Here is a 12,728-nt window from a genome sequence, read left to right as displayed (position 1 = left end):
GCCATGACCTAGGAAAATGCTGGCTGGCATAAGTCAAAACGCTGCCCGTGAGCACATTGATAATCAAGTAGTATAAAATTACAGATATCAGTCAGGCTCAAACCCATACTTTCTCTGAAGAGACAAATATAAATATTTTTTAAATGGCAAGATGAAGATTTGTCCTTCAATTTGAAAGGAGTTGTCTTTTTCTGGTATCTTTCCCATCTGCAGTCTGATCTCAAAGGTGGCTATTGAACTTTGTGGCTTGATCAACACACTTACTTGAAGGGAGATAACTTGGTCTGTAGGCAAAGATACCATGTGCAAGGAATTCACTCATGCAGCCAGAAGGAAGTCAGTATTAATGAGGTGGGATGTCAGCCTAGAGAATGAAATGATAAATTGTAAGAAATGGGAAGGAGGCAGTGGATGGGGGATATATGATATGACAATGATCATAACACTATAAATTATGTCAGATGATATCATTTGTTAGTACAGTTTGCAGTAATACACACCACTTAGTCCTTGCATGATTTATATGATTAATGCTGTCATTCTGTCCTTCAAACAATTTACATTAGGTTTCCAAAACTCTTGGAATTAACAGTTTAAAACTGATTGTAAGTATTGTGGAAAGGATTACTAAATGCATTAAAAATTACTTTTGAAAAGTCTTAAAAGAAGTCCTCTGAATCACTATTAAAAAGACAAAACTCTATACCAATTTTCTGAGACAAACCTGTTATTTTTTTAATGTCTTAACAGTTGATTTAATCCAGAAAAAAAAGATACTTGTGCAAAGATTTTTTTATGCACTAGTAACTGCTGCAACATAACATTTCAAATATTTTATGATGTTAAATGAAACTTTTGAGTAAACAGAAAAATTGTAACCCATCAATCTTTTTGATTTTGAACTGCAATATTTAGCTTAAAAAAAACAGAAGTGAAGCCAGTTTGGACAGTGGTTGAACACAAAAATTAACACCCTAGTGCTTAGGGGAGAAAGAGTATTAAGAAAGCCACTCTTGATCTTTCTAAATATCAGTCAGGGTATAGATTTCAGTTATACTGTAAATAAGGCACTGAGGATGTAGAAGAAAGCATCCTGACAGAACGTCCATTCACTTCTCCTTCCACAGACTAACACACCCACTTCAACAGGAATAGGTGGCCTTGAGATTTTATAGGGGTAGAAGCTACCTGTTACAAAGGGGTACCAAGATATTTCCATGAAAAGATGGTTGTGTTGTCCTGGTTTGGGGATGGTATTCTCCAGTTTAATACTCCTATTAGAAGGACCGCACACCACTCCCCCTCCAGTGGGAGGCACAAAAGGCAAAGATCACAGGTTGAGATAAGAACAATTTATTAGAAGCAGCAATGAGATAAGAAAACCACAGTAACAGCAAAAATATTAATAACTAAACCTACAAGATAACATATATCTACGTATAAAGAAACTATTTGCACAGAAAATCCCCTGCCATGTTTCCTCTCCTGTCCTGACAATGATGTGAGATGGTATCAAATGCCATCAGGGTCCTAGCCTTGCCCTCTTCCAGCTACTGCAGAAAGTTAACCTTGTCCTGGCCATAACCAGGACTGTTTTGAACTCAGCTGATTCAATTACTGGACAATTACCACATCAACTCATCTTTCGACACATAGGGACACTCTGTTCCTGTGTCCTCAAAATCTCTGTTTTGAAGGACGACCAGCTTTCCTGAACTCCTTTATTTTTAAGGGCTTGCTTCCCAAGGAACTCCCTGAATAATTCTCCTAAATAGGCCAAAGTCTGCCCTCCAGAAATCCAGTGTAAGAGTCTTATTGGTCCTCCTGGATTCACCAAATATCAAGAACTCTATAATTTCATGATCACTCTGCCCTAATTTGCCTCCAACCACCACATCTCCCACCAGCCCATCGCTACTTGCAAACAACAGATCTAACATAGCCCCTCCCCTGCTGGGCTCACCCACCAGCTGCAATAAAAAGTTGTCCTCCATGCACTCTAAAAATTTTCTGGACTGCCTCTTTTCTGACATATTGAGTTCCCAGCAGATGTCTGGCAGGTTGAAGTCACCCACAAGAACCAGGGCTGATGATTCTGAAACATTCTCCAGCTGCTTATAGAATAAGTTGTCCGCCTCTTCCTCCTGGTTGGCTGGATGATAACAGACTCCCAGTAGGATGTCAGCATTGTTGGCTTTCCCCTTAATTCTTACCCACAGGCATTCAACTCCATCTTCCTTAGTTTCAATACTTATGGCATCAAAATCCTCCCTGATATAAAGGACCACCCCTCCACCTCTCTCCCTTTCCTATCTCTTCTGAAGAGCTTGTAGCCATCGAGTGCAGTGCTTCAGCCATGTGAGTCATCCCACCATGTTTCTGTGATGGCAACTACATCACAGCTTTGCTGTTGCACCATGGCCTCCAGCTCTTCCTGTTTGTTACCCATGCTATGTGCATTGGTACACATGCACCTCAGCTGGGCTACTGACTTTGCCCCTGACTCAGGCTTACCACCCCTGGGCCTGCTTCCAGACAGCCCAGCTGCATCCCCTTCCCCCTTCAAACCTAGTTTAAAGCCCTCTCAATGAGGTCTGCCTGTTCATGAGCTAACTTAACAGAGAGATATATCCCATCTGGTTCCAACAGAGCACGTGCTGTAAAAGTTGCCTCATGATCAAAGAATCTGAAGTTTTGTCGAGAATACCAACCCTTAAGCCGCTTGTTAATGATGTGAGTTCAATCAATGCTAACTGGCAGCAGACACATGGCAGTGAAAGAATGACTGCCAATACAGTTTAATTGACCCAGAAGAATCACCCTAGGGTGAGACTATCAGTCCCAAGCAGTAGAATGTTTTTAGACTCTGTGGTGGTAACACTCATGGTCATTTCTGTGCTTCATAGTTTACTTCATTGTAAGAAAGCAACCACAAATCATTATAAGCCAATACCACAAACACAAATCTATAAAAGATTAATTTGATGCCATATGATAGTGAATTTCATCAGAAAAGAATGGCAGATTCATTTTTATAAAATCATTCTACATTTGTCATTTCCAGTAAAATATATGGTTTAGCTTATTATGAACGTAGATTTTCCTTCTCCCTGTCAAAAATCAGCAAAGATATTAATCCCTTCACATTAGCCTTGGATCAGTTCATTACCATTCAACCTGAACTTTCAAAGGGAAAGTGCAAAGTTGTGAAGCATGGCAATGGCTCCTGTGTATACCCACATGTAAAGAAATGCCAGTGTGGATTTCTGTGAGTGTGTTTTATTTGTGCACAAGCGTATCACAAATCTCCAATCCATATTACAGCACTGAGCAGAAGAATTAAGGAAGCTTATGTGAATGTTTCCATTTTCTTCCCATAAAGAGGTGCTCCAATTTACTATGGTTAAATATCAGGTGATTATTTTTGGAAAAGAGTAATCAAAATTAGTATTCCTTAAGGTGTTAATCATAGATACTGAACACCGGAAATTATTAAGTTAACTTACAAATTTTTCAACAGTTCAGAAAGACCAATTAAAATTGCTTCAATTTTTATAGATAATATTCTTTTTTTCTTTCTTTTAAGAAGGGAATGCTTCTAATAACAGTATTATGACCTTTCTGACATCAGTTAGACAAGAAACATTTAAGAAAGTGGGTGCAAATGGGAGAAGAAGAAAGAGGTTAGTTACTTCCTGGAGATTTCTCTTTGAACAACTCCATAGCTTTTGACAGTTTTGGAGCAGGCAGATTGATCTGGTCAAATGGATTATTGCTGGCATCTCACTTTCTATTGTATCAATCTAGATCTATTTCCAGTGCACATAGAATTATGCTAAAGGAGATGGGGAACTCATTCTAGATTTGCCACGTGACAAGGAAAGGAAACAAGCTTCTGTGGGGCAGAAATTCCAAAATGAAGATCTTCCAGTTAAGTGACTTCTGCAGTCAATAGTAACAAAATTTCCTACCTGCCTATTTTATTCAAGAGAGGATAAAGGAAAACTGCAAAAAAAACCCCCTATTATTCTAGTCTTGAACAGCTTTTTATTCATAATCACAGGATAATGATTCTCACTGATTCCCTGCTTATTAACATGGGCTTGTATCAGAGCTCATGTCTATTAATCAACATGACATGAATTAGTTCTTACTCCTTGGGTAGTGCATTGGAAATCTGTGAAATTACAGAGATTTTCAGAAGACTTCTTAAATATGGGCCAAAAAAACCCCCATTTTGACAAGTGATGTGTTCATTCATATCCACTCAAGTACATATCCTACATGCACACTAAAACAGAGATACTGGCAGGAAGGCAAACAGAAATGGGACTTTGTTTTTCTTTTGGCCACACAGAATTTCTGCACCACTCCCCAGGGATGGAACACACTAAGAAGAACACCTCCTCTGTGCTCACTGTGTAATGCATTTTCATTTTCAAGAGAGCTAGTAAATACTTAAGATGTGCTCTTTTAAGAAGCATGTGTAGGATCAAGGTGAAATTAAGTCAGATTTTTACCATGAGTTCACACATGAGAGATCAGGAACTAGTCATGACATGAAGCAGATACCAATTGTTGTCCCCATCACCTCTAAGACATAATCTAAGAGACCTGCACTGTCTTAAGGATCCAGCAGCAAAAGGGTCCATTTCCCTTGTGGATTACTGAATAACTATGGAAGAACAAAATCAGAACAAATATATGTGCTAATTCACCACCTTCCCAATACTCTCCCAACACCTGTTTTCCTCTCAGGGGATTCTCCAAATTCCACACAAGCTCCTTGCAGCCATGGGGCCCTTTGAGTGCTGTGTCAGTCCTGAATAAGGTCCCAGGAGCACATGGCACATTAGGGTGGCACATTAGGGTGGCACGTGCTGGACTTACATTTAACAGTTGCTTCTAGACATGCCACAGACAATATTGATGGCTTCCTAAAAAAGCCATAGAATAACACTGTTTAGGCTGCCTTGGCTTAGAAAAAAGCTGATCACAAAATTAAAGAGCAGTACTATCTTCAGTACTGTGCTCCTGCCATAATCACATGAAGACACTAGTCCTTATGTATGTGAGTTTGCCACTCTACATAAAATAAATAAAGCAGTCTTAAAAAAATGTGCAACATCATCAGATAGGACAGAGATTCATCAGAAATGCATGAATGATGACTGGATCTTTATTAAACATTAAGAAGGCAAAGGACAACTTAGAAAAATATTAGCACAATCTAATTTAAAGAGGATTAACAATATCTTTAAAAATTAACAAAATGGAAAAAAAAAAAAAGAAAAATACTAGTAACAAATAAAAAATCAGAAAACTGGGTTTGTAGAAAATGGGTAAAGGAAAAAAAAATAGTTCCTGGAAAAATCTATAGTCAGTCTATATAAGAGCAAGAGTATGGAGGGGACATTTTAGAAACAAAAATAATTCCATTAGCGGCTTTAATTCATTATGAGAGCTGGTAGAATTCTTATTAATAATTATGAGATCTTAGGAAGGGCAGAATTGGTCAGTAAATACATCTCTTGTGCCCTTAGGAAAACCTTGATAACGAGTTTTATTTCAGTCATTAATAATCAAACATAGAACACTAGTTTAAAAAAAAAACATGTAGCATCAGCAGGTCTGGAAAACCTCTGCAAAAGACCTTCTAAAGAAATATTGTAAAAAGGAACTCTCTGGACGATCAGTGCTCATTTTTAGTACACCTTTGAAAGGTCTGAAAAGCCTAAAAAAGATAAAATGTGCCACTAATTAGGTGGTAAAACCTAAATTACTTACCAGGCTGTAAGACAGAAACAAGCAGGGAAAATAATCTGATAAATAACAAGGTATCAGGGTAATAAAAAAATTAAAGATATGGAAGGCAATAAATGAAAATTCATAAAGGTTTATACAAATGACTCTTTTTTTACTAACTTGCAGTTTTTTCTAAAAGATTAAAATTGTGTTATTAAATGCATGTGTATTGGTGCTTCTGCCAGCATCTCATCTAGCGATACAGGACATTCTGATTAATTTAAAGAAATATAAAATTGGCAAGGCAAAACAAGATAAAACAAGATTAAAAATTACATACTGTTACATTTTGAGACATGCTACCTAATTCCTACTAAATGAGAGTATTTTATTTATATATTTGCATTTCAGAGAAGTTTGAGAAGTTATCTGAACTAAACCAGGAATTCTCTGTTGATAGAAGGTAACACAGCATAAAAGTAAATAATGCAGGGGACAAACTCCAGACCATGTTGTTCAGGAAATATACTCAGAACCAAACAATGTAAGAGACAACACCAGGAAGAAACTGCTTTGATTATCTCTGGAATCTAAAGTCCAGGAGTGTTTCTGAATTCCCAGATACTGGTGCTGACCCCTGCCTCCTCCTGGCTTTCCATTAGTGTGCTGTCTAGGAAGCCACCGGCCATTTCCCACATCCCTGTCTCCATGTGGGTGAAATCTAAGCACAGGATCTCATTATACAAGGAGCAAGCAGGATCTGGGGTATCTCCTGGTGTTCTCTTGCAGTTAAACTTAGATGCAGCCTTTGAAAAGGAATTGCTGATGGTAGAGGCAATTGCAATTGAAGGGTCAAAAAGGTGATCCTTGGGTGTATGATTACAGAAGGTGAAGCAGCAGAGGGAGGTCAGATTGCATCTGCATTTGGCAGCAGTTAGCATTGGAATGCTGGCTCCTTTCATCTGAGCACATTTCAGAGACGTTATAGATTTCAAAGATCTCGCAGCAAAATTTCAAAGACACATTAAAAATAGAAATGTTTCACTGCAGAATCAAAAGATGATCAGTCCGACTTAAAGAACTGAAAGATAAAGCCTCACTAGATCACATTCTATATACATTATTAAATCTCTGTTGTCCAGGTAGAGCAGGAGTTTTAAAAAGTCTCCTGAATCTATAAAACTACTTCAAAATAAGATTATTAAGCAAAATTTGAAGGTAGACATGTTTGTCAAGTTTTAGAGAGACAATGTTCAGACAGAAAAAAAGATAAATTCATGGATTCTATGATCATAGAGGATGTCACTGTAGGTGATCACAGTGGACCTACACAATAATCTCTGGGTGTAAAACAGCTTTAAACCAGGTTTGAAACCTGCAGGTGCCAGGTCATGTACCAATGGAAGACAAATTCTATCCTCAGTTATACCTAGTTATCTTCATTAAGGTTAATATGTCAGCAAGTATAAGGGAGACCAGAATCTGAACCTGCGGTCGTCACATGTGAACACTACATCTTTGTATCTAATTAGTTAGAACTAATTTTTCATATATTACCATAACCTAGCATCACACTTATACAAAAGAAATTACATACATAGATAAACCAGGTATCAGCACCAGATTTGTGCTGTCAGGTAAAAATGATATAATTTTCTGAATATAATTTTTCTAATATAATTTTCTGAAAATTCATGAAGATGCAGCCAAAGCTATCTACTTCATTGATAGTACCATTTTCTTGAGTACATCTAATTCTAAGTAAATTAAATTATATTATTCTTCAGAAAATTTAGAGTATGGGAAATTTTCACACAACATGTATTGCATGATTATCTCATATTCTGCAATTTTTCTGCATTAGCAAAACCATGTGTGATAAGATTGATTTATCATGACAATAACAGACAAACTGGTCATTTGCTTTATATCTTCCCTGCAGAGGATTTAGATTGTTTTCTTCTAAGGTGATGGATCAGTTTTTCGAGAAAGAAAAATGGATTATGTATAAAATGATGGCAGCACAAAATAACCAAACTGTTTGGGGAAGAAAAAGAAACAATGGGATTTTTCAAAGCTCTGGAGAAAAATGTTCATTTAAGTGTAATGGCAAAAAGGAATCACCATTCCATTTAGCATTTTCAATATATTCCCACAAGGAAAAATTCTGACTCCAGGAGCAAGATACGTAATTTTGAATAAAATAGGGGGCCATGGGAAACAAAAAAGGTACAAATTTATCTTCACAAAAAAGTTGAAGATATAATTTAGAGGACTGCTGTTTTCCAGGTATACTTCTGTCTTCAGCAGGGTCTCTGCTTTATTACTTCACCTTTCAGGCACATCACGAGGGAAATTTGCATTCATATTAAATAGCAATAAATAGGAGAGGGTTCTTCTGGTTTTGTTTTTGTTTTTGTTTTTGTGGGTTTTTTTGTTTGTTTGTTTTTGTTGTTTTTTTTTTTTAAGTTCCTAAATCTTCCATTATTGAATCCAAAGGAATAAAAACATATCTTCCTTGTGTTCCTCTAAACTATACTGCATATATTCAACCTGGGTTAAATACATCCTGAATTAAGAATAGATGTCTGGAACTCTCTCTCCACCAGTTTTTATTTAAGTTCTGGAATAACTATTCGGCAATTTACTTGAAATGAAGATGGAAAAGCACCTAAGGAAAACTTTAGAGAATCACCTTTGGGTGAGACATTCTCTGTGTCTCAGTTACCCATTAATACCTTAACAGCCTTTCTAAAGCAGAAAAAAATTGGTACAGAACAACACATTCAAATAATTGACTTTATTAGGAGGTGAATTTTCTTTTTTAGCTACAGTAATTCTGTCTGTATGTACATTATTGAGCAATGCTTACAGTTAGATGAATTGTATTAACTTTCAACAGCAGATATATATAATCAATTGTGCATCGCCCTGTGCAGTGATACCTTCATGATCTGAATGTCCCTGCTAATGACAAAATTTGTATTCAGGAACAAAATAACCTGAAGTGCATTGCTGAGTCTTGTTAAATAAATATGCTTTTTTGTATTTCATGGATTCTTTTTCAAATGAAGATTTTTAAAAAGTGCTTATTTATTTATTTTAAAGTAAGTCTTTGACACAGGAATATCCTGTGGGAAGTCAGAGTAGGAAAGTTATAGGAAAGTCCATGGGCTAAGACTGAAATATTCTTTTGAGCAATGAGTTAATTTTCTCTTTTTATCTACTAGACATTTTCCAAAATCTTGCTATCATCAGAAAAGAAGGAAAAGAGATTTTTCCAACTAAATTAGAGCACATTTTCCTAATAAGAGATGAACATGAGGAAAATAGCCACAACAGTCTAAACAGGCTGCCACTGCTGCTGTTGTATATAAAATACATAACCATAACAATAATATTTAAAATTTCTAATTAAAAGTGGAAGAAATTGCATATTTCTTTGTGTTTATACAAGTACCTGGAATGGAGTAAAAATAACTGATAGGGGAAAAGTATTGTTGTCTGTTTGTTTTAATGTGGATATTTCTTCCATAATACCTACGCCTTCTGTATTTATCATGGAAGCTATAAATACAAAAATCATTCAGCTTTTCAAAGATTTCCATATGCTTTCCCACACATGTTGGGAAAGGATCACAACACTTAAAGTTCAATATTTTATGTTAAAGTTAAAATATTTTGAGAAAACTAGTCAATACAAACTGATTTACAGACAGACCAGGCAATATCAAATTCTGATCTGATAATTCAAAAATTATCTTTGTTAACCATGCCAGGGAATAAATCTCTCTGCCCAGCTTTTGTGCCATAACTGACTTCCTTATTCTTTATCTTTTTTGTTCACTTAGTATGAATTTTGAGAACAGAGTAATTTGCAATCTTGAAGAAATTAAGTATACAGTGGCTTAGAGTGAAAAACATGCCAAACTGACCATAAAGTAGTGAATGGCAGGACAAAGGAATATAGGAATATTGTATATGGGAATCATTTTTCAGCAAGAAAAATTTCAGTCTCTTCCCTGCTGCATTGAGGAAAGGATACAATAACCTTACAAATAATTTTTTGTAAAAAAAGAAAAAAAGAAAGACCCATCCTACCTATAGACATGCACTTTCAGAATATGTTGAAAGACAAGATGTTTAAGAGCAGGGCAAAATCAGTAAGTTGAAGAAATTATCATCTAAGGGAACAAAATCATAGTGGAGTCTGCTGATAGTAAATATTACTTTTATTTTTCTACCAGTTCAAGAGAATGGGTCAATTCTGTCAAGTGAGCTACTATAAATGTAAGAAACAGTATTGCTCTGCACTGTGGGTCTGTGTAGAGAAGATGTGAAGGAAGGAACAAAAATTCTATTTGCATCATTCCCATAAACACTAAGCAACCACAAGATGCAATCAAATACACCATATTATATCTTCTAGTTGCACAACGAAATTACATGCCTATCCAACAATCATGGTCCCTTAAGCTAAAAAAATATATTTGAGTGCACATGCCCTTCAGCATAATACTAACCTTTATTTTGCCCAGTTCCGTTTAAACCTGGATCTGGATGTTTGCTATTAAAGCAAATCATAATGCAATGTATGTTACCAGTTTGCTTCTATTGAAAAAATATGCCAGCTTATCTGACAGAAAATACCATGCTGTTTGAATCTACCTCAAGAAATGTGACCCAAGGTTTATTTCTGCAGAGCAGAATCACTGTGCAATCAATGAAGCCAGTCACTCAGAAGTGTGCCAAAATAGAGGCAGGAGAGAAGAGCTGACAACTGACTCCACAGTTAATGGACCATTTAGATTTGCCACTGGCAGGCCCTGAACGAGGGGCATGTTAGTGATGAAAATACTTTTACGAAAAAGAGAAAGAATACAAGAATAGCAGGTTACTGCCCATGTTAGTAAAATGTGTATTATTGTACATATATGCTATTCCCATTAAAACCCTGATTTTGCAACATTTTCTACTTTTTCCATTTGCGCAAGGATGAAACAAGTATGACCAAATTTTGGCCATAAAGTAACATTTTTATACTCCCTTTATAATGATGTAAATACTTTAGTGATGGAAAGTTACATCCCTGGTATATAATAGAACAGCACATGTCAGAGCAAACCAAGCAACAGAAGTTCATCCACAGACAGAAAAAAAGGCTGAGAGTATGCTTGATAGAAGTGAAAGGCAAAAAGTCAAAAGCAGAATAAAAAGTGGGTAAGTGAACACATCTGACTTTTCTGACTGTGGAAAAACACCTTCAAAGAGCCCTAAATGTTCAGCAATCACTGCAGCTCCCCACAGACTTCCTGCATCAGAAAAAGTAGAATTCTAGGTGGTGGCTACAGTTCTTCTGACTAGTGCTTAATGTGCTTTACAGAAGGCAGGTTTGCGCTTCTTCTTCTTCTTCTTCTTCTTCTTCTTCTTCTTCTTCTTCTTCTTTTTTTTTTTTTTTTTTTTTTTTTTTTTTTTTTTTTTAATATCTCTTCCTGAATTTTATTATTATTATTTATTAGAGGAATTGAGTAGACTTCTGAATGTATTATGCTTCTCACAACAATGGTCAATATCTTTAATGAATAATTTTGAAAAGCTTGTTGTTAAAAGAAATAAGCCACTGGATTTTGGTCCAGCCTATCTGATCAGCCCAGATAGCACTCTCTAAATAGCTGTCAGATTGCAGATATCTGAGGTTTCTGAGCAAAACTGTGATCAGCATGCAGCTTCATTAATCTACCCCATTCCATTCTTTTCATATGTCATATAATAATGGTAATGAACCAAGAAGTGAGCGTTTGTAGACTGCACAAAAGACATAAACAATTTATCATTTTCTGTTTAATTAAAGAATAACAATAAAAAGAAAATTATCCATAACAGTCCAGAGCCTGCTGAAGGATTCAAGATTAACATGCAGCTAAATGACTGTGAGGCCCTCAGTGACCTCCACAGATGAGCGCTAGAAGACTAAACTAGCCTTGGTGCAAGAAATTAAAAATTTTGTGCACAATATTGGTGCAAGTTTGAGTTGTGATGGAGGTGTTGAAGAAGTATAACTTAAAGTTTGAAAACTAAGAGGAGCAAGGAGGGAAAGGAAATAGCTAATAAATAAAGTATTTTTAGAGAAGTATTTTCTCTACACACACAGAAGCATTCACACGTGCTCAGAGTCTACATTCTGTGAAACAAATTACCCATTTAGGGAAAAAAAATAAAGTAAATCCTACCCCATAATTAGCAACCAGTTTAATTGCAGTCACTAAACTGCTCTTTCTGGCAACACCCTCCAGTCATATTTTTAATTGGGCTTGACTGTCTCGTAAGCACAGCTATAGGTGAGGTGAGGTGCAGAGCACAGGGAGACTCTCTCTGGGAGATTCCTGCTGGTGCCAAGACCCCTTTCTGCAGTCAGCTGGTGCCATTTCCTGCCACAGATTGGCATGGGAGTATCTCCAACAGCCAGGGGAATGCTTTCTGTCTTTGCTCTTCCCAGAAACAACATTTGATTCTTTCTCAGGGAATGCCACCATAGCAAGAGCAAGGGTTCAAAATATATTTTTTCCCACACCTATTGGTTAGCTTACTTTATTCATAGCTTGTGCCAAGTAATGAGACTATAAATTCATGCTGCATGTGAATATGCAGCACAGCAGTCATGCTTGAATGGAAAGATGCCCCAGGAAATTTAACTTCTATGTGAACTGTATTTACCCTTTTAAAAACCTGCTTTCTTTCAAGCTAGAAATCACAGAGGAAGCACTGGAACAAGCTGAGGACGCAAAGGAAGAGTGGTACTTCTCTAGACATCCCTCAGCTTGCAGGCTGCCCTTGGCACACAGGAGGTGTCAGGTGCCACTTCCCAGAGTGAGCCAGGGAACTCAGGGCAGCCAGCTTCTCAGCAGCAATGCTGCTGCTTTTCTTGGCTCTGTGGGCTCACTGAATATTTGTTCTTAATGCTGCAATAGAGTAGTCTTAAAATT

This window comes from Hirundo rustica, chromosome 3, assembly GCF_015227805.2.
Source record: "Hirundo rustica isolate bHirRus1 chromosome 3, bHirRus1.pri.v3, whole genome shotgun sequence".
In the NCBI taxonomy this organism is placed as follows: domain Eukaryota; kingdom Metazoa; phylum Chordata; class Aves; order Passeriformes; family Hirundinidae; genus Hirundo; species Hirundo rustica.
This window is presented reverse-complemented; position numbering follows the sequence as displayed.